At 45.3% G+C, this 23,263-nt stretch overlaps 2 long non-coding RNA genes across 5 annotated transcripts in view; both read right to left on the bottom strand.

Annotated features, from left to right (window-relative positions):
* LOC140641829 (uncharacterized) overlaps window positions 1–4,387 on the bottom strand; it is a 54,536-nt gene extending 50,149 nt beyond the window's left edge. For all 4 annotated transcript variants that reach the window (XR_012038425.1, XR_012038424.1, XR_012038426.1 and 1 more), the window contains exons 1-2: window positions 3,705–4,387; window positions 3,076–3,179 (exon numbers count right to left, since the gene is read on the bottom strand). This is a non-coding gene — a long non-coding RNA (uncharacterized lncRNA). The remainder of the gene's footprint in view (window positions 1–3,075; window positions 3,180–3,704) is intronic.
* A 9,948-nt stretch (window positions 4,388–14,335) lies between these two features.
* Window positions 14,336–23,052, bottom strand: LOC140640995 (uncharacterized). The gene is made up of 3 exons (XR_012037567.1): window positions 22,716–23,052; window positions 21,793–22,035; window positions 14,336–14,386 (listed from the first exon to the last, which is right to left on the bottom strand). It is a non-coding gene; the product is annotated as an uncharacterized lncRNA (long non-coding RNA).
* Between the last annotated feature and the right edge of the window lie 211 nt (window positions 23,053–23,263).

Below are 23,263 nucleotides of genomic sequence, written 5' to 3'. Positions count from 1 at the left end.
ACACACACACTCCTTTTTATCTCCTTACCCATGGACACAGCTCCCTCTGCACTAAATTGCCTTTCCTTCTCCTTTATCCTGAGACCTACTCAACCCCAGCTATTCTGGAAGACTTCCTGACTCTTCCAAGAAAAAAGCAGAGGCCTCTCTCCTATTTGTTATCAAAGCACAGTGGCTGCACTTAATAGTCAATCCACAAACATTTGCTGAAGGTCTGGTATAAACTCTGCCCTGGGCTCCCATAATCCCTTGCACTTACATCTATGACAGTAAGTGTCACTCTGGGTATTGTTATTTGCTCACCTGTCTGGAAGGTGTAGCCTGGCGACAGAGAGCCATGTGGAATGTTTGGTTAAGACAGTGGCACCATTTCCTCTTTTTCCAGACCCACCCAGCTAGAGTGACCTGTGCCCTCTGTCTCTGAGCCCAGCCCAGAACATGGAGAGTCTTGGATCCAGCTTCAGAGAACTCTGGGGAAAGTCATGGACTTCCATGCCCACTGCCTCCTGGTTCTGTGCCTCATCCCTTGTACACTAGCTCAGTCTGTATGACTGAGTTTCTGCCTCAGTTTCCCTGCCAAGCATGCTATTTTTGCTGTTGCCTCAGAGTGTAACCTGCTGTGTGGATCCATCCAATCTACTCAGCTCATGCCAGACACTTACTCCCAAGGCTAGACTCATTCCAAAGAGCCCCAGTGGTGACTGAGCTTCTGGTTGCCACATGTTAGGGACCAGAAACCTCCCAACGGATATTGTAATTGCCTGTTTCAAGTGCTCTTCCAATTATGCTCCTCATGAAGCATCACACCTGAGCGCGCTTAGCCCTCCTGCCCCACGTACTGAATTGAACTTGCCTCCCAGAGTAGCATGCCCTTTTGGATTGTGAACAATATTTCCTCCAACTAGGAAGGCAGGCCTCTCCTCTATCTTGCCCAAGAAGCCTCTTCCTGCCCCCAAGAAGTTTTGCCCAATAAGGACAAAAAGAAAGTTTTGAGCTGAAGATTTGCCATGCCCCAGGGAAAAGCCAATATAATGGGGAAGAAGGGTGATTAAATTAGCCACAGAGAAAGACCTTCATGGAGTTTCATTAAAAGGATAAGGATCCAGGCCCATCAGCCAGGAAAAAAAAAAAAAAAAGGATAAGGAGAACGGAAGAAGAAAGAAACCTGTAATTGGATACGAGAAGTCTAAGAGAGCCGAAATATCAAGGTTGTTGCTTGTTTAAATCTAAAATTTTAAAGAGAGAGAGAGAGAGAGATTGCCCACTTCAGTAAAGCATTTCATGGGATATAATAATATTAACTAGTATTTATTGAGCATTTGGAGTGTACCAGGAATTCTCCTGTTACATATTCATATTCTTATTTAATAAGATATAAGTCTTGCAATAGACTATATATAATAAGATAAGTCTTGCAATAGACTTATCTAACGGGTTCTATTAGTAACCCTCACTTTTTCAAAGATATGGCTTAGAGAACAGAAGTAATTTGCCTTGCAACTAGAAGTTAAGAATACTCATCAACAGGGAAATGGCTGAGTAAATTATGGTTTCTCTTAGCCATGAACGAATAGTCATTACAAAGAATAAATTCAGATCATACCCAGTGACTTAGGAAGGGAATTTTCTAGAGGTCACGTGAGAGAGAAAAGTCAGGTACAGATCAGTGTCTACAATATGATCCTATGTGTGTTGACCAATGAAACAAACCTCTTAGCTGCATATAGGGGTATACATTTATGTTTATACCTGCAGACTAATAAGCATAGAATGTTTCTGTTGCAAGCACAGAATAGAGCCTTATGTAGTAGGTATCTTTATAACTGATGATGTATGAATGAAAAAAGAGAAACTGTTGGAAGGATTCACGTTGGTTTGTTGGCCTTGGCTGTCTGGGCAGGGATGGGGAAGGCGGGTGGGAAAAGAGAGCTTTTGGGTTCTACGTCTGTGCATCCCTGGTCTTATTATGACAAGCGTGTTTGGCTCTCAGAATCTGAAACCACCAAATGAAGCAAGTGACTTATAATAAAGAAATATTTTGCCCAAAGTTACACACTCTTCACTTCAGTGCTAAACAGTAAAAAAGGAAAGGATGGTCTGTGAGCCAAAGATCCCCCCGCCTTTCTCGTGCACTGTACTATGGTTGGGATCCATAAAGGTCTTTCTCGGATATTCTCAGTTTCACTGTCATGTAAGGTCAAGTCTGTTTTAATTACAATTTTTCTGGGCACTATAGGTCACATGTCTAAGGCCACACAGCAAGCACTCACTGAGAGAGAATCCTAAATGGCAGCCCAGAGTTTTAGACTCCAAATACAGTGCTCTCCTGAGGGCATAAAATTGTATAATTTAAAAAAAAATGCATTTTCAAAAACCAAAATTTAAAACTGTAAGAATCAACCTAGTTAATGCACTGAGAACTTCTGGAATATAAAATATCATTGTTATAATTATCCCTTAGCTTCCTTTTTGCCTCTCATTAGGATCAGATGCCATCAGCTCCATGAGTGGTGGGTCCTTGATTATAGCCTCGCACATTCATTCAACAAACATTTATTGAGCACCTAATATGTGCCCAACACTCAGGTGCTGGGTCAGCCTTATAATCTGAACAAACAAGCTTCCCACAGGCATTTGGCCAAGAATGATTAGTACATGCCTCCAACATTTGTCCTTTTAAAATGAAAGAGACTATTTTATTAAACATGAAAGTTCAGTAAACATTAAAGCCTTTTTTATTTCAGTAGGGCTCTGAATCAGAAAATACTTAAAAGAAATAAGCATCATTTAGAGAAATATAGACTATAAATAAGTCCAGCATGAATGAGCATGAGAGATGGTGAATGGAGCTAGCATTTTTGAGTGCACACAATTGCCAGACATTTTTTATGTGTCATTATAATAAGTGCTGGCAATAACTTCCACGGAGGGGACTGTTATTGTTCAGTTTGCCAGTGAGGAGACTCTATGGCTCAGAGAGATATGAAAGAATTTTCCCAAGGTCAGAGAGAAGGGTATGGAGCCAAGGTTTGAGTACAGACTTGTCTTACTCCAGAAATCGTGGCTTTACTTTACCTCCTTGCCCCACATGCACGGGGGACCGCCACCTGGAGAGCGCATCAGGTTTGCCCGGCCTGGGGGAAACCGTGGTTGAGGCTCAGAGAGGTCTCTTGTTGACACTGGAATAGAAAACATTTACTGATATGCCACCACCTGCCTGGTGGCCGTTCTCGACACTGCGGTGTGCAACTCCCCCGGCTGAGTGGCCTCCTTGCTCACCCACCCATCGCCCCTACAGCCTCCTTCAATGCTGCCGTCAGAAGAGCCTTCTTAAAACTCAAGTCAGGGGCACCTGGGTGGCTCAATGGTTGGGCGTCTGCCTTTGGCTCAGGGAGTGATCCTGGGGTCCCGGGATCGAGTCCTGCATCAGGCTCCCTGCATGGAGCCTGCTTCTCCCTCTGCCTGTGTCTCTGCCCCTCTCTCTGTGTCTCCCATGAATAAATAGAATAAAATCTTAACAACAACAACAAAAAAACCTCAAGTCAGATCAGTTCTGTCTTCTACTCACAGTACCCTTACGCATTCTGGCCCTACCTCCTCGACCCCACACCTCTCCTCTCTCCCCTGGCTGCCTTTCCTCGGTCTCTCTTACTGCAGAAAGCTGGGTACCTCCACTGATCTGATTTTTCCCAAAATGAACTTACAAAAAATGTTTTTTCTTTTTGGTTAGATAATTGTACGTCCATGGGCATTTGGAAGCCTCCTTGAAGCTTCACAAATTAGGCGCCCCTCCAGAGCCAGGGCTTTGCCCTTGCTATTCCTTCTGCCTGGAATGCCTTTCCGCAGGTATCCAACCGGCTCATCTCCTTACATCCCCCAGGCTTGGCCCCATGCATGTCAGTGAGCCCTCCTGTCACGGAGCACTTGATCTGATGCTGCGCACCCCTCCTCCCAGCACTAAGCATCCCTGCTGACATACTTTCTGCCAACATCACCCATCACCTTGTTCATTGCCTGTCTCCCTTTTCTAGAATGTAAAAACCATGAAGGCAGAAATTTTTGTTTGATTTATTCCCTGATGTATTCCTATCCCTTGGAGCAGCGCCTGGCATGTAGCAGGCAGTCCACAGAGCCCTGCGGAGTTGATGAATAAAGCTTCTCCCCACCCCTGTAAAAATGACTCCTATAATCCCCATTTTAAAGCTTCAGAAACTCAAGATCAGCCTTCTATGCACAGGGCCAACAGCTGGAGAGTGGCAGAGCCAGGATTCAAAACCCAGTGTTTGCTCAGGGAGGAAGAGAGGAAAAAAGGAGGAGATGGAGGCTGCCTCTCCCATCCTCAACTCTCCCGGTTCCACGGTCCCCAGCAACAACTGCAAGCAGCCTGGCCTCTGTCTTCTATGACATCAGAAAAGTCTGGAAGTGCCTGATGAGGCGTGCTTTGCCATTGTTGTGGGTCCCCGCCAACCGTCTCAAAGAGCCCAAGCCAGGAGCCATGCTGTGATTCTACTTCTGGGGAAGGAAATAACAGAGATGCTAATCAACATGGGAGCATGGGGGTGAGCCCAGGAGCCAGAGGGCTTCAAGTCTCTCCTGTGAAAGGTCCCTTATGCACACCTGATGCCCAGTATGAAAATTAACGGGTGTGAGAAGATAGCATCGGCTCTGCTGGAAATGTTCCTGTTTGCTCAACACAAAATGCCTACGGCTGGAACCATCTCTTCTCTCTCTCTCTCTCTCTCTCTCTCTCTCTCTCTCTCTCTCATACGCACGCAGAGAGCCCCATCTCCCTCTGACATCAAACACTGCCTGGACGGTGAGGACTGAGCGTTGGGCATTCTGAGGTGAAGAGTCCTGGAGGCCTGTATGCACTCACCGTTTATTAATTTAGTTCTAAGACACAGCACAGAAGCAGGACACTGCTCCCCAGGCATTGGCTTTCCAACGGGGAGACAGGCACCTGGCAATGACAATGATGGCCCCGTGAGCTTGGCTTGAGAGAGGCGAGAGCACATGGCTGGTGGACCCCAGCTCTGGAAGGCTTCTGGAGCGGGGAACATTAGAGTCAGTAAGATTCCCTTTGTAGCACACGGGTGGGCAAGACTTTAGAGAAGTCAGTGAGGCCCTGCAAACGCAGCCTCCAAAGAGGAAGTGGGGAGGTTCTTGTGCCTCCCAAGAACCCAGAGTGCATCCAGAGTGCATCCCCAAGAAGCCAGTATCTGCTGTGAACCAGGGGCTGGTGATGAGCTAGAGCCAGAAAGTCTGCTCTGTCCTGTCCTAGGCTCAAGGAATTTCTTCCAGCTACAATATCCATCCCCACTGAACTACAGGACCAGCCCTGTGCTACATCCTTTTCCCTTGTTATATAATTTGTTACCGTAACTATTTCACAAATGAAGACACCCAGGCTCACAGAAAGTGCAAGGCTTTATGCAAAGCCTCTCAGCTGGAGGCAGTGGGATAATCCAGGATTCAGGGATGGAGATCCAATGTTCTTTCCACAATATGGGGCCCGGCCTTTCTCCACTTCCTGCCCCTGCTTGTGGCCTAAGCTCTGGAATCAGCATCTTGGAGAAGTTGCAGGAACCACCTGCTGCTATGGGGCAAAAAAAGAAGAAAAAAAGAAAAGAAAAGAAAAGAAAAGAAAAGAAAAGAAAAGAAAAGAAAAGAAAAGAAAAGAAAAGAAAAGAAAAGAAACCAAGAGAAAGACAGATGGAATTTTGTGGATGAGTTCAAATTTCAGCTCTCATGAAGTCCACTCATGACCTCAAGGAGGTTGCTTTACTCTCCTGGAACCTCACATCTTTCTTCTGAAAATGGACATCACCGTGTGGCGAGCCTTTGGGGGGAACAAAGTCCACGAGTTTCCAGAACTTAGTGAACAGTCAACACAAGTGAGCAGCGCCTTGCTCCCAAAGAATGCTGCTAAGGGTCCCTGCCAAGATTCCACTTGGGGAGACAAGTGAGACAAGACAACGCCTAGACGCCAAGGAATTGCCATCAGGTCCCTCTTGAGTTAATTTTTGTTGTTGTTGCAATAAATGGGAAAATTAAGCACTATCTCGGGTCCATTCTTATCGAAAACAAGTTACACACTTATGGTTAGAACATTCTTCACACTTTTCCCAGATATCTCGCTAATGGTCAGGGGAGGCTGGTAGGGGTGCGGGCCGCTGCCCAATCCTTCCTCCAAATTGAGCTGAGTTCTTTATTTCTGGACAGTTTGTCAGCTATCAATTGTAAACCCTCCACTGCCAAAGGTGTTTGGCCCTGAGTAATTACTAAGGGAATGTGGTGATTTCCGGCACGGGAACTATAGTGTGAGTTCCACTGTAATTACTATGGAACCCAGGAGGTATAATTACCAAACAGGCCGCACAAATGACATCTGCTGGCAGTCAGATCAGTCTGCGTATTTGTTGTCAAGCAGCAGCTGTCAGGCCTTTTTATGGCACCAACTGACGTATCCTAATTGATCTGGAACTTTTCTTCTTTTTTTCTTTTTTAAATGATTCTTAGGAGTTGTAAGAAGTAACACAGAGAGATCTCCAGCCTCCCTTTCACCCGGTTTTCCCCCATTGAAAATCTGGAAAAAACCATACACAGTCCAGTGTCACAACTGGGATGTGGACACAGGCACAGTCAAGACACAGACCACTTGGACCACCAGAAGGATCCTTCCTGCCCCCAGCCACTCCTCAGCCCCTGCCGAGCACTATCTGCTCTCCATTTCTGTCATTTTGTTGTTGAGAAAATGTTAGATAAGTGGAATGAAACAGCGCGTGACCTTTGGGAATGGGTTTTCTCGCTCTGTAGGACGCTCTGGAGACTCCTGCCCATTGTTTCACAAACCAGAACTCATGTCTTTTTATTGCTGGGTCGCGTTCCATGGTAGAGAGATCCCACACTTTGTCTAACCACTCACCTGTTGAAGGACAGCTGGGTTGTTTCCAGTTTAGAGCTATTATGAAGAAAGCTGCCATAAACATTCATCTACAGGTTTTTGTGTGAATGTAAGTCTACATTTCTCTGGGAAAATTGCCCAGGAGCGCTGGATTATATGGGATTGGCATATTAGATTTTTTTAAGAAACTGCCAAATAGTTTTTCAGAGTGTCTGTGCCATTTACATTCCTACCAGGAATTTATTTGTGATTAGCAATCCGTGTAGCCTGTGTGTATGCTTTTTATTCCTCCACCACTACTTTTCCTTTCTTTGTTTCTTTGGGTTTTTGGTTTGGGGGATTTTGTTTTGTTTTGTCTTTGCTCTATGGTGCTGGCTAAAACTTCTAGCAGTATGTATATTTTATAAAACGAACTGAAAAGTGTTCCTTCCTTTTCTGTTTTCTGGAAGATACTGTGTACAACTGGTGTTAATTCTTTAGATGTTTGGTAAAGTTCTTTAATGAAGCCATTTAGGCCTAGAGGTGTTATTTTTTTTTTCTTTTTTAGTTTTTCAATGACAAATTCAATTTCCTCAATAGTTATAAAGGTGCTAAAATTACTTCCTACTGAGTGAATTGTGGTCCTTAGTATTTTTCAAATAATTGGTCCATTTCATCCAAGTTGTCAGAAGTATGTGTAGAGCTCACAGTTTTCCTTTACTCTTTTCTGGTTATTTTCAAAGTCAGTAATATTACCACTGTTTTATTCCCAATATTGATCATTCGGATCTTCTCCTTTCTGTCTCTCTTTTTCCATTTTGCCAATCTTGCTAAAAGTTTGTCAATTTTATTGATCTTTCCAAAGAACTAGCTCTTTGTTTCATTTATTTTCTCTATAATTTTTCTGTTTTCAATTTCACTGATTTATGCAACTTATGTAATTCCTTATGCTTTACTTTGGATTTATTTTGCTTTCCCACTCCCCCTGCCCCTGACTTAGGTTCTTGAGGTGGGAGCTTAGATGATTAATTTGAGTCTTTTCCTATTTTCTAATTTATACTATAAATTTCCATTTCACACTGTTTTAGCCATGCCCCACAAATTTTGATAAGTTGCATTTCCATTCAGTTCAATGTGTATTTTGTTCATTTGGTTTGTTTTTTTTCTCCCCCAAATTTCCCTTGAGAGTCCTTTCTTCTTTGACCCATGGATTATCTAGAAGTGTGTGGTTTAGTTTGCCAGTATTTGCAGATTTTTCTCTTATCTGTCTTTAATTTCTACTTTGATTCCATTGTGGTAAGAGCACATATTCCATATGATTTCTATTCTCATTTTTCAGAAGTTTGTTTTATAACCCAGAATATATTCTGTATATGTTTTGTGGGCTCTTGAAAGGAATGTGTATTCTGCTGTTGTTGTGTTGAGTGTGCTCCAAATGTCAACTGTATCACGTTAGTTGGTGGAGATTTTCACAGGGTGTAGGGCTTTGTGCTGACAGTTCTCTTCTCCTCTCAGAACTCCAATGACATGAATGTTAGATCTTTTGTTATAGACTCACAAGTCCCAGAGCTGCTCCTCATTTTTTTTCCAGTCTATTTTCCCTCTGTTGTTTAGAACAGAGATTATTTTACTTCCTTCTTTCCAATGTGGATGGCTTTTATTTGTTCTCCTTGCCAACAGCTCTGGCTAAAACTTCCAATACATGAGCTATTAAGAAATAAAAGAATATTCATATGAGGGACTGAATAAAGGTGGATCCTCAGAGAGACTGGTAGAAACCTGGAGACAAGCTTAAGGTTGTAAGGGTTCTAACAGAAATCTACAAAGCTAGACCCTCAGATGTCTACACCCCCATTGTGATGGTGAGCTAGAAGTTGGCATGGCCACCGTTGCCTCCAAGAGGACTGCAAGGAAAGCTATACATCTCACATGTGGGGGACAAGAGGGAGGGGAAATTGGGGAACTCTCCCTTAAGACTTCAAAACTGCAAACTACTCTCCTATGGGTTGTACCCTTACATGGACCAATTTCTACATGGAACGGTATTCAGTAACAGCTTTGAACTCTAAAAGCCTTAAGAATTCATACAGATCTGTACTCTAGGTTATCTCAAATCAATACACAAAATGGGAAGAATCCAATAAATAAGAACAAAATCCTCTTTAGATCTTATTTCCTGTTCTTCATCTCTCTCATTGTCTTCCCTTTATTCCCTACCTGGATATCCCTACCTGAGATACCTGGGTCCCTCAATGCCATGCTCTTTTCACCTTTCACCAGTCCCCTCCCCATTTTGGACCATCTCATCTCGTGTCTTGATCAGCAGTGATTCCCCAGAACCTCTTGCACCAAACATAGGCTATGCCGAGCTGATCCAGGATAACTAGAGAATCCCATGGCTCTATGTTCCTGATTCTCTCTCCTTCCATAGGAAGGTAAGAACTCAGAGCCCTCAGTGAAGTGCAATCCTTCTTTATGATCCGTAAATTTTTATTATGAATATAATTTTCACTGTTCTACAGCAAAATCTAAGCTACTGTGTCAATGAAATAACCCCCACGAACCAGATGGAACCACATATGGATGGAACCACACTAACTGTAGACAGAATTATACTGCCTCCCACATTGAAGACCATTCATGTACAACCCTGAGCAGTCAGTCAAGGGAACATAGGAGCCATGAAGGAAAGGGACATTTTACCAGGGTTCTCGTGTGGGAGGAAGAAACAACATATCATTGTGAAATGCTTTGCTACATTAAAGTATCCCATGAAATACAAATGTACAAAAGATGTCCCAACCATCACCACTTTGGGAGAATTCCAGAGTACCAGGAAATGTCATGTCCAGGAATACCTGCAATTATAAGGGCTAGTAATTATCCCTGCAACAGTCACCAGATGTTTCATCCTTGGAATTACAAAAGTTCTTATTGCTGCAATTAATTAGCTTCACAATGACACGGATGCACTCCCTCCTGTGCTTCCTTTCTCTGGGGTCACTGGTACACTGAGATGACCTAACACAAAAGTGTCATTTTGTCACAAAAACATCACACAGAATGTGACCTAAATATCAGATTCCAGTTTGCCCACGTGCATGGGGAGGCTACTCATGAACAATCCTCACAATAGCCATATGAATTGGCTGTATGTGATATGTTTCACAGATCTGCAAGTTGATGCTCCAACAAACTAGGACATTGCCCCAAATTAGTTATCTGTAGATGTCAGACTCGAGATCTTAAACCCTGTTTCTCTGACTCTAAGTACTGTTCTCTTTGTACTGGCCAACTTGGAAATTCAAGCTGGAGCAGCTAAGTAGGCCTCCCCACAAGTGGGGAAATTTCGCAGTGTCAGTAGAACTACACCACTGCGGTCAAGGTTGTAGACCTGGTTTGGGGCAATTAGCTCTTCTCTGTCGTAGTTTCCTGAACCATCAATCTTGCCAGAGTTCGGCCAAACCGGCCACAAAAGCAAGTGAGTAAGAATTCGTGGATGACTAACAAAATTAGTTAACTTCTCACAGGCATACACTATTTCTGCATTTAAAATTTTCCTTTCCTACTTATTATCCATTTTTCCATCTCTAAGATAGGATAGTATGAGTTTTACCTTCCTTGGTGAAGGAGATTGGAACTGGAACCCAGGGTCTCTGACTCAAAGCTCAGTGCTCTTCTTGCTGCCCCAGAACAAACCCAAGTCTCTCCCAAATGCTCAAAAGACTATCTTAAGGCCCTTAGTTTCTGAAGGGGCAGTGGCAGCCAATGGGGAGGAAGCCGTGCATTCACATCCTCCCAGCCGAGTCCATGCTGTCCTCGACCACCCTGGCACTCACTTATCTTCTCACATACTCCTTTCCCTAAAGCAAATGCCAAAGTGTGATGCCAAATGCCTGACCTCGCGGGCCATTTCCTCAGGCATTTACCTGTGTAAGATCATCTGCGGAAAGAGTATGTAAGATCACTTCACCCATGCAGCATATGTGAACATCTGCTGTTTCCTCCAATGCTGGGCATGTACTTGTAGCTCAATAAATGGCAACTCGAGTCAAGACAACCCTAGTTATGACTCTGCACCTGACGAGCCAAGTAATCCACAAAAGTCATTCATCTTCTCTGGGCCTCTGATTCTTCATCTACATTATTTTCAGACCATTAGTTGGTCTTTAAACCCCCAGTCAACTCCTAGGCTTCATTATTTTGTGCATAGTCTTTCTACAAACTAGAACGAATTAAACTGGAACCTCAGCACCAGGCCCTGCCACATGTGTTTACAAGCCAGTCCCAGAAGGATAATATCCCAGTATTTGGTACCAGTCTGGGTTCTTGGCTGTGATAGCAAGCAGGGCTCTGAGATGACTAACACTTGGTCACCACTGTGCAGATTCCAAGTAGCAGGTCAGATTTGGGAAGCTGGCTGGATAAATATTAGCCTTTATCGCAACTCAAACAACCCCAACTGCCAAACCAAAGAGTTCTTGAGGAGGGATTGTATTCCCCCTTCCGCTTTGGAGCACGAGAAATCACAATGCAATTTTGTCACACTGCCCAGCAGATAACTGTCTTTTCCAGATAGTAAATAAAAGTGGGCACCACCCTATGTGTTTAAAGATACTGCATACCTATGCTCACTCTCCCTTCAGGTAAAGAGGAGCAGAGTTGGGTCAACAAGAAGCACGGCCAAGAAATTGGAGGTGGGTTTTGCCGCCAGCCAACCTGAGAACTCATCGTGAAAAGGCCAGTCTGGAGAGTCTGAAGGATTACTAAAAAATACTGCAAAAAGTCACATGAGGAAAAAGAAGTTTCCAATGTCATGCTCACGGCAGGATTCCTTTCCAGATTTCAAAAGTTGTGTCAACACCAAGCACAGGAGTTGGAGAGCTGAGATAATCATCTGGGTGTTTGAAGTCAAAATGTCCTCCCCCAAATTACTCAGCTGCGATAAGAGAATTTCCCTTCCAAACTACCTCGACAACCGACAACCGTCTCAACCTTCATAGCTCACATTCGTACAGTTCTTTACGATGTTCAAAGTACAGCCCAGAATGACTCTTGTTCAGAGGGTAGAACATGATGACCGTCTTCCTAAGTGACAGAGATGAATCCTAATGCCACGCTGGCATCCTGGGCTCCAGAAAGTCTGCAACCTAATAGGAGCTTGTGTCTAGGTTTTATTGAGAGAAAGGGAGAGAGAGAGAGAATATGTGCCTGTGTGTGTGACACAAACTTACTTCAGGACCAGAGTGTCTAATAATCCTTTTGGATGGCAGTCAGCTTTGGGCCATAAATCACCAGGGCCATCATCTCTTTAGGGAGATACTTGCAACAAGCCTTGGGTTAGAAACAATATAAATTTTCTGGAGCCCTGAATAAGATGAATAAGCATTTTTTTTTCTGGTTATTCATGCAGAGTGCATAGCTCTCTCTCCTGAAATAAAACAGGACTGTCAACCTCACATGCTTCGCTTGAGGTTTCTGGAAAGTATAACATGTCAAGGCCCAGGAGATATGCTTCTCTCCGTAGGGCTGGTGACAAGCAGTTATCTGAGAGTGGAGATTGTCAGGCACAGAGGAACAAGTTTGAGCCAAATGAGAAGCCACGTAGGGCTCAAGATGGCAAGAGAAAGAAGCACTCCTAGCCACATGCATCTCCAGCCAGGGCACCCTGAGGCTCAGAGATGAATCAGAAGAGGAGAAGCTTCAGACCAAGATGAGGCCATGCATGCCCTCAAAACAGACACTGGACTAGGGACTCCAGACGGCTCTGCTACTGCTTGCTCCGAGACTTCAGGCCAATTACTTCTCTCTGTGTTCAGAAGTCTTCATATGTAAGATGACAAAGTGGATTCAGCTCAGCGATCCAGGCCACTGGGAAATCTCTATAGTCGATCAATAAATCAATCAATTCAATCCAATGCACCATCAGGGAGCATTCCTGGGTGTTGGGCCATGGGCCGAACTAGAGTTACAGGAGGGACTTACACACAAGAGCTCCTTCCGAGAGATCCACTGAGTGCCTGACACAGTCCAAACAACGACCTACAGTGGCAAGAGATGGCAACAGATGCACAGAAAAGGGAGGAGATGGCAGAAAAGAGTGATGAACTGCCTGTAGAATGGGAGGAGGAGGTCTGGAGAAAACTCTCAGAGGAGGAGGGATATGAACTGCCCTTGAAGGACCAAGAATCGCCAGGATGAATAAAGCCTGTGGGAGAAACGTGTTGAATGCCTGAATGCCCTGCTGTGGCTGGAGCACCCAAGGAGGGTCCCCCATCACCAGGTCTGGGTCTCGGGCCCCCATCCCATGTACATTCACAGTGACCCTTCTTGCCACTCAGCTGCGCTGACAGCAAGGAAGAGGAGGCCATGGAGCATCCTGCTCTGAGCTTGGGGAAGGGCACGCAGGGCAAAAAGGAGGGAGCAGAGAGCCAGGCTCCTCATAGCACCACTGCTGTAAAGAAGTGGGGATGGGGGAGTGGGGTTTTTTTCTTTAATTCTCTCCTTTTTATTTTATTTAATTTCCTTCCATATATACTCACACATATGCATAAGTTACCCCCTCTTCCTCTCCTCTCCCTCCATCACTTCTTTTTTTTTTAATTTTATTTTTTTAAGATTTTACTTATTTATTCACGAGAGACACACAGAGGCAGAGACACAGGCAGAGGGAGAAGCAGGCTCCCCATGAGGAGCCTGATGTGGAACTCAACCCCAAGACCCCGGGATCATGATCTGAGCCCAATGCAGACGCTCAACCACTGAGCCACCCAGGTGCCCCTCCCTCCTTCTGCAGCCCCCCTCAGACATGCCATGTTAACTACCATGTGAGTCAGGGTCTTTGCAGGAAGCAGATGGGAACCTCATACTGAGTATTCAAGGGGATTTTAATAAAGGGACAATTTTAAAGGTGCAAGCAGGGTTGAGAAGAACCAGCAAGAGATGGTGAAGCAAGAACAGAGAGGCTTCTAGGCTCTAAGAGTCAAAGGTAAAAAGATTAGAAGACAAAGAGAACGGTCGTATGGAACAACCCCCCTCCCTAGGGGCTGTGGTCTTCAGTAAAGTGATGGCACCTACCTGCAGCCACCACCACTGGCAGGAACAGAGCCAGGGCACTATACTTTGACCTCAATAGTCCTCCTTTTTTCTTACCCTTTGCTGGTACCTCCGATTTGCCAAATCAGCCAGAAGCCCAAGTGTCTCTTGGCTGTGACCAGAGACACAGCCCATACAGGTTAGGCTGTGGGGGTCTGGGAGGTAAGCAGAAAATATCCAGCACAGTCTGCTGTGTGCTCTTCCAAAGATTTCTCTGCCGACAGAATTCTCTAGATATCTATATAGTCATATACATCATACATGAGACTTATCGTTTTACCAAAAAAACCATAGTACATACACTTTGCTTATCTTGCTTTTCTTATTCAATAATAGCTCATGGACAAATCCTCTGTCATCTTGTAGGGCTGTATTCATTCTTCTTTTTTTTTTTTCCTCCTTAAATAGCTGCAAAATATCCCATAAGAATGATGTTTGGTCAGTTACTCAGTAATTCTCTTATTTTCCAGGTTTTTTTTTTTTTTTGTCTGTATAAGCCATGCTGCCAAAAAAAAAAAAAATCTATATTCATGCCATTATGTATTAGCAGTTTATTTATGCTGTAAATTCCCAGGATGCAGATGGCTTGGTTTAAGAGTATATCTGAGAATGTCTGTACCTTCCTCTGAGTTTTGTTGTAAATCTAAAAACGCCCTAAAATATATTCAATCTTTTTTTTAAAAAAAGAGTACAGTTGAGCCTGTATGTGTATTTATGATAGACATGGTCAGAATGCAATTATGCCATAACTGTTTCCCTCGTGCTCTAGAAGAACAGGCAAAGAGCGGAACTGAGCCCTGTCTCTCCATTCATGTGTCACCTGCTCCCAGAGGCCATCTCTGACCTCCCTGCTCTGTCCTATGTACTGTCACTGTCCCTAGTCCACCCCTCCTTATCCACACCTCCACCCCATCCCAAAGACCATGAACTTTCGGGGGTTATATGTTATGTCTGAGCCTGCTCTACGGTTCTGTTATCTAGCATGGAGTCTGCAATAGGTTAGACTTTCCATGTTTGTTGAATGAATGAATGAATGAATGAATGAATGAATTAACAAAACAAAGGTGACAAGAACCTTCCACTGGCCTCTGTGTCTTCCCAAAGCTGGGAAAGCAACATGGATTCAGGACTGACCCTCTGTATCAGTACAGAGTATGCTGTCAAATGGGACCTCCTCTAAGGTCCACTTCCTGGGTCCCGAGCTGGGACAGTGGGACGGGTAAGGTGCCTAAGGGGAAGTGCAGACTTCACACAGGGAAAAACAGGAAGTGACCACAGATTAGACCTTTCCCAAATACGGTGTGTGTCTCACTTACTCCCAAGAAGGAAAACACAAAGGAGACTCCAGCTCACTAAAAAGCTTGGGGGAAATGAGTGAAAATATCAGTGAGGGTGACAAAACATGAGAGACACCTAACTCTGGGAAACGAACAAGGGGTAGTGGAAGGGGAGGTGGGCAGGGGGTGGGGGTGACTGGGTGACGGGCACTGAAGGGAGTACTTGACGGAATGAGCACTGGGTGTTATGCTAAATGTTGGCAAATTGAACTCCAATAAAATAATAATAATAATAATAATAATAATAATAATAATAATTAAAAAAAAAAAAAAGGTTGGGGAAGCTTTCTCAGTACCTAGCTCCAGGTAATGACAGGGTTTCCCAGCACTTCCCTCCTCGCCCCTTCCAGCACTTCCAACCCCTCCAGGGCTGGGGGGTGGTCATCAACTCCCTTCCTCCCCTCAGGCAACTTCCTACGGAGCTGCTGTCTGTGTCCACCAGGGATGTGGTCGTCTACAGAAATCCTCAGAGTTGATACTTCCAGAAGAAATAAAAGGAAATGACAAAGTAACAATGATGGTTCTGCTCTTCCCCAACAGGAAAAGTTGTTTTGAATGCTTTTGTGTATTTCCTTTTATTTTTTACTTGCATTTTAATATGTCTTCCTGGTGTCTCCATGAAGCCTGGCTACACAGTGTTCTTCTGGAAAGTGCATTTGTCCTCGCGTGAACCTGTCAGCATAGTTTTTAATGGGCTTGAGTTGAGAGATGGTGTCAGAGGTTCTGAGTTGAGCCCACACGCAGGCCTTTGCGAAAGGGCCTGCTTTGGGTGGGCTGACTCTTGAGCTCTGGCCGACTCCACTGGCACCTTGTGCCCCTCAGCTCCCTGGAGAGATGAAGTTTGGGAGACAGGGAGGAGGGTAAGAGGCTGAACGTGCTGCCATCAGTAACAGGTGACATTGGAGATCACTGATGGAAGAGGATGTCTCATGGGGGTGATACGTGTGGTTTGGGGTTGGATGTGCTGGTTGGTATAGATGGTCCACTAGAAGTAGCTGGAGGTAGGAAAGTCAGAATCTGGGGGCTTCTGGGGAACCAAGGCATATGGAGGGAAGGAAGACCAAGGTTTAGCCTGGGGTTTCTCAACCTTAGCACATGTCACATTTGGGACTGTAACCTAGTCTCAGATGTGGCATCCCTTCAGGTTTGCCATATTCTATTTGTTAGAAGTGACTCAATACGTCTGGATAGGAGTTTATACAGGCATGGATGCCAGCCGGTGAGGATACCGAGGAGCCATTTCAAAAGCTGACTACCCCCAAGGAGTTATCAGACAGAGAGCCTTGATCTTGAGAACCATTCTTACCAAGAAAAAAAATTCTTTTCAAAAATTTTATTTATTTATTTGACAGAGAGAGAGAAAACACAAGCAGGGGGAGAGGTAGACAGAGGGAGAGGGAGAAGCAGGCTCCCCATTGAGCGGGGAGCTCGACCCTGGGATCATGATCTGAGCTGAAGGCAAACGCTTTTGACTGAGCCACCCAGGTGCCCCTGTACCAGGAAAAATCTATTCCTGTGTTATGTGGGGCCCCTGTGGGCAACTAGAGCAGATTGGCTATACGGAGAGGTGTTATCAAGTTGGCCTCAGTCTCCAGGTTCAGCTGTATGTACGCCTTCACTCTCCTGGACTCATCCCCACATAGCATTGATTTTAATGCTCTGTCTCTCACACTTCAGAGTATCTCCAGGCCTGGGACAGGGCTAGTGCTGAGTCTGTTGTAAATGAAACTAAACTTACACTTGCCATCTATTGTTCTAGCAAGGGGACAGGGACACCACTTTTCCCCTGAGATTCAGCTTTCTTTGATGAGAAAGCTCCCCACTGGCTTAGAGTGGTATTAATTCCCCACTGGCTGGGTGTGGGAGGCCCTGGGCCCAGGGTTGGGCTCAGTTGGCTTGGCCTTTCCTGAGAGGAACAAAAAGAACATAAATACCGAGCAGGAGTGCCTTCATTATTGAGATGGCTTCTATTCTCAAAGGAATAAACATTGAATGTCTAAAAGGTTTCATTTTGCTTCGCTTCGCTTTTTTGGAAGGAAGTTCTTCTATCCTTGGAGTGTCAAGTAGTGCTGGAAGAGGACCTCTTTGAAGAGGTACTCACCCCTCTGTGGTAGATATTTGGATTGACTTTTCAACTTCCATTTTACCCTCCTTATAGTTGAAGAGGTTGGAAAGCCAGTTAGATGCATTCATAGGATTTGAAAGAAAAAAAAAGGGAAGGGGAGGTCATTTCTCTGCCTTCTGGTTGTCACTCATGCTTAGGAAAGTTGGGATTTTCTTGCAGCAGGTTGCAGTGTGTATTCTCCGGGGTCCAGGCAAGTAGTGCCAAGGAGTGGTGGCAGTGCCAGCTTCTGGATATGACCTGCTGATTCCTGGACTACAGCTTCGGGCAGTCGTTGTCCTGTCCCCCGCTGTGGTGGTGGCTCTCCCTCAAGGTGCACTTAGCCTCAGTGGCACCCCTCGAAGCAGGAGCTCCCTTGTTGGGTCAGTTCTGTGTTGCTTGGAAGTCATCCAAGAGACCTTGCCTAGAACCCTCCTTCGGCCTTTATAGCTATTTTGTAAGCACTCGGTTGTTTATATTCAATCCTATCCTGCTTAAAATAACTAGAGTGATTTCCGATTGTTGTACTTAAACTGATTGATCCATATTTTGTCATCTGAAGTCCACCATTTTAAAAGCTTTCCCTTTGGAACTGTAAGCTATTAATTTGCCATTGTCTCCTACAGAAACAAAAATAGGAAGAATCCAGGCAGTACGGAGCTTCAGTACCAGCCTAGCCCAGAGCTCACTTTCTTCCTTGGGACCCACCTTCTGACTTGTGAAATGGTTCCCTTTCTTGTATTTTCTAGCTGTGAACTCTATACTTCTACTAGGCTATCTGTATGTCGAAGGCAGAGCAGAAACTGATGGATTCTAAACATCAGATCCCTTCTATCAAGGGTCTACGCCCCTCTCTCCGGGGGCCCATGGGCTTCTCCCTCTGCCCATGGGCAGGACTGCTTGCAGCTCCACTTCCTTTTTCTTTCCTTTTTTTTTTTAAAGATTTTATTTGTTTATTCATGAGAGAGGCAGAGGCATAGGCAGAGGGAGAAGCAGGCTCTTCGCTGGGAGCCCAATGTAGGATTCGATCCCAGAACCCTGGGATCATGCCCTGAGTCAAAGGCAGATGCTCAACTGCTGAGCCACCCAGGTGCCCCAGTGCAGCTCCACTTTCGGGCATGTGAGGGAATCTGCCTGCCATGCTAAGACAAAATTAGCAAAGCCAATGACAGGAAGCAACTGAATCTCCACATTTTTACCTGAAAACAAAGCTGTGCCCTAAGTTTCTTGAAACACTTGAAAATACTAAGAACAGACATAGAGGTTTAGTTGTCTCGGGGAGTCAGTGAGTCTCAGAGAAATGGCCAGCTGGACCTGAGTCCCAGCCCAGACTCTGCTGCTTACAAGAAACACAACCTTGCATGCTCCACTCAGCCTCCTTGGGCCTCGGCTCCTCATCTATAGAATGGAGCTACCGCTTTGCAGAGTTAGTGCAAAGATCAAATAAAATTCTCTGACTCCTAATAAATGTTGAATGGTAGCTCCTTTCTCTCGAGTCCATCCTCTAAGAACAGAGCCAATCACGGAATCCGGTTCTGATAGCATGCAAGAGGTGGAAGGGGCCAGCATGGTGACGGGCAGGGAGATGGCAGGCAATAAATGTTTGGTGAACTAATAGATTAATTGTTGAAGAATGTAATTTAATAATTTTACAACCCCCATGAAACTCAAAAGCTTGGGGCACCGTGCCAAAGTCACATAACTAATTGGTGACAGGACCAGGAATCAACATATAAAGCTCACTTCCCAATCAGTCTTCTCTGCCCGGACTCATTTTTTATAAAGCCATATACAGTTCTCAAAATGATTTGTAGGCAAAATAGCACTGATTTATGGAAAGCAAATCGTAAATTATTCTCAAATACTCATTTCTCAGCATCTGAGACTCATTTTACATGAAGCAGGAATTCAGATTTCCTATTGAAAATCACTTCAGGGACCAAGGATTACAGAGCCTATTTCCCCAAAGCAAATGTTCCCCACCTCTCCACATCACACTGGAAATGAGATGCTGAGTGCGAGCAGAGGGAAGCACTAGATGCTGGAATGTTGGAGGGAGGGAGGCCTTTGTGCTGTGTGCTCTAACAATCGTTCGGGAACTTTCTCCTTTCGGGAAGTGAGAGGAGTGAACTTGAGGTCTGGACAAGGACATCCTTAGTGATACAAAAATATTATGAGTCGGCAACCTGAACTACCATGATTCACAGCAGCAAGTCCCATTAAGCAAATAAAGTCACAGAGAGAGAAAGAACAGGGGGCCAAAGATGAGAAGCAACAAACACTCCAAAAGGAGGAATCACGAGGTTCAGAGAACGGGCAACTCTAGAGAAAATTGTCATCGATTGTAAGTGAAAACAGTCCAGAAGTTTAGGAATAATAGGATCATCGGACTGGCTTATTTTTCTCCTCCGTAGCCCACAGATCTCTTCTCCCTGCAACTCCCAAGGCAGATTCTTCTTGTGGACGAATTAGGCCGGGTGAAGAGAACAGGAATCTTGCCCGTAATTTTTTCAGCATATCTAGTTGATTTATCTGTGGATACCACTGTGTTATGGCAGTTAAAACACTGCAACATTAGAACAAGCTGGAACAGACTTCAGGCATTCATAAAAGCCATATGAAAACCACATGTAGGAGACGTGGGAGAACCAGTTCAGATAAGAAAGTGGATGCAAACATTTGCAATCCTCTGCTTAAAGCTGAAGTCAAGCGGAGTACTTGGCTGCAGAACTGTGAACAGCGCGGTGGAATTCAGGATTCATCACCTGTAGGATCCTGGAGACGGAGGTGGTTGTGCTTTGGGACAGGTGGACGGCCAGGGCTGGTAGGATCAACACCTTTCTGTTCTCCCACTGGGAGGACCACTACTGCCCAACAGGAAGTTTGTAACACTCCTCATTTCCAATCCCACCCACCTAGAATCTGTGCCCCTGTAAATCTTTTAGAGAGAAATTAAATCCTTTTAGTCATCCTCTGGCTTTTAGAAAACTATATTTTTTTTTTCATTTTTCTAAGGAAAGAAGTAGCCTGGATGGATTTAGTGTCAGACTGGAGGTAAACTCTGTTGGTGCCTAGGTCTGTGGCCTTGGGTACAAATCTAAACCTCTCTTCAGAGTCCCGATCTGCAAAACGATGGTGATGATCACATACTCCAAAGAGAGAAAGAGGAAATGTTCCCACAACTGGACCAGGAGGCTGGGCCTCACAGTGCACAGTACCTGAAGCTCGTGTAACATAGAAATGTTTGTACGTGGAGGGGGCAATAAACCTCCTCGTAGAACCCGAAGAAAATGCCCTCAGACGTGGGACACACTCTCTCCCCTTTGAGATCTGCAAACTGAGCAACGCGGGTCTTATTCTATATACTCAAAAGAAATGCTTCCTTTTCAAGTGGTCACTAAGATTGGTTAAAGTCGTTTGAAATGTGAATGGGTAAAATGAGATGATTTTAAAGATCACCGTCAAGGCAAAAAACGCAAGATGTTTGAAACGGTGTAACCCCGGGCTCCCCAACGATGAAGCACCAGTCCATTCTTGCTTGAGAAACCCTGGCAGGCCAGTTAGGGAGGCAGCAGTCAGATCTGAATCCTGGCTCTGCCATTTACTAGCTGTGTGATTTGGGACAGGGAACATAATCTCTCTAAAGCCTCCATTTCCTCATTTTAGATTACTGGGCCCCAAAGTACTGATTAAAGGTGAGAAAACCTCCTGGAATCCCGCTCTACAAACGAAATCATAAGGGACAGAAATTCTCGTCGAGGGGTCGTAAAGCAGGGGGTCAGGGCCAGCTGTGCGAGCTCGGGCACACCTCTGACCCTCTCTGAGCCCCAGTGCCCTCCTGGAGGCCAGAGGGCGATAATCTCTACAAGCCCCTCTACCTTGCAGGGCTGCCAGGAGGGCCAGGGCCTTCGTGTGGAGGAGCCTGCTCTGCAAACAGGGAAGCACCACACAGAACAGAACTTGTCCTGGAAACAGAACGCATCGACGTTGCTCAAGGCTTAGAAACCACCATCCGTATCTGGAAAATCGAATCCATCTTGAGGTTAGAGCTCTGGTTTATGATCCTCTGCGTCTCGTGCCAGCAATGAGCTCAGCCGAAAGTGCCATTAACTACCCGCTGCTGGGGTGGGTTCCCTGTCAAGATCCTTTTTATCAGTCAGCTGGCTGTGAAAAGCCAGATAGTGTTTAAATGCAGCCATTACCCAGGGAGCGCAGCGGCCCTGCTTCCTGGGGCTCCGTCACAGCCCGGCCCTCTCAAGACCAGGGTGAAACTCTCACCAGGCCTGGAGCGATGCTGTTTGTCCTCCCAGGCTGCCCTGCAAACCACCGTACCCAGGAGTAAGTGAGAGGCGACAGGCATCCCCAAGGGGACTTACCTACTCATTCTCCATCCTTGCTCGCCTTCCTGCGGCCTCCTCTGCCCCTACCAGTGAGGCATATCTGATGACAGATGAGGCTCCACAGAAGAGATGCCAGAGCAGTCTCCTTCCAACCTTCTAGAACCAATCTGAGGATAGTCAGCTAATATTTCAGCCCACGTTAATCCAGGTCTCTCTGTGTGCCAGGATCTGGGACACGGGCTTTTATACAACAGTGTTCACATCTTCATCATCATCATCCTGAAATGTTAGAATCCTTATTCTCATTTCACAGCAGGGTGGGAAAGGAAGAGAAACCAATATCCTCTGCAGAGGCCCTTCCAATGTCAAGCTGCTATGTCTACAGCATCTGTTGTGACTGTGGTCACTCTGGCTGTGGCTCCTCAGAGAGGAGCCCAGATAGGAGGAGGATGGTGTCCGTCCACACCACCTCAGACAGTGCAGGGGTTGTGGGGCCGGGGGGGCTCCCTGTCACCTGGTCTGGGCCACAGCTTCCTCCAGCTTAACTTCTGCCCATGTGGAATGTGCTTGCGGGTTTCACTGAGAGACTACATGTGTATTCCCTATAGTTCGTGAGGCCCTGGATACCTGGGAAGATTGTTCTTAAAGTCCTAGAAAACACTCTGAGCCCTTCACTCAGACTTTTAGTCACTTTCTAGATGAGGTGGGCATTGTACTGACATCCAGTGAAGAGCTTCTGATGGTGCCCAGTGTATGATCTTGATGTTGGAGGGATCATATGCACTTGCCCTAATACAGAATAAATGGGGGTCAGGAATTTGGTGGTCCCCCATGATCCACAAACTATGATATAGAGTTCATGTTTCTATCTGTCCACTCTTTCTGGTTGTGTGATTCGGGGCACTAGCTCTTTGAACCTTGGTCTCTCTCTAAAATATAGCTGGTAGTCAATGCCTTACCTTACAGGACTGTTGTAAAGATTAAGTAAGAGAAAGTATGTGAACACATTGGCACGGTGCCCAGGATGTTGGGGGAAGTTCAATGGGTGTTAACTCCTTCACGTGTTCATCTTGAAAACCTTGGTTAGGTTCACACACATCGTGCCACTGCTATTCCCAATGAAGGATCTCACAGGTCCACAGAACAAGAAGGGCTGCACTGCCCGTGTGTAGATCTGTGGGGAAACTTGTGTCAGAAATGCTGAAAAAAAAAATGTCTATCCTTACGAAAGGTTATTTAAAGAACAGTCACCAGTAGGTATTCTGCATCGGACCCCAAAAATATAAGAAACCCAAGAGCACTGCCATTTGTAGCCAACCGCTTGCTTGGATAGCAAATGTTGCTATGGTTATTAACCAAGTCTCATTAGGATGGTTAAGCAATGGCACTTTCCAAAGAAAATTTCCTGATTGCCAGGAATTGCTACCTTGATGGAGAACTGAGTTTCACTGTCTAATCCACCTGGCCAGTAGTAGCTGACTGCCAATAGTTGTCTTTTCCAGGTATG

This window comes from Canis lupus, chromosome 10 (assembly GCF_048164855.1).
Source record: "Canis lupus baileyi chromosome 10, mCanLup2.hap1, whole genome shotgun sequence".
Classification (NCBI taxonomy): domain Eukaryota; kingdom Metazoa; phylum Chordata; class Mammalia; order Carnivora; family Canidae; genus Canis; species Canis lupus.
This window is presented reverse-complemented; position numbering and strand designations above follow the sequence as displayed.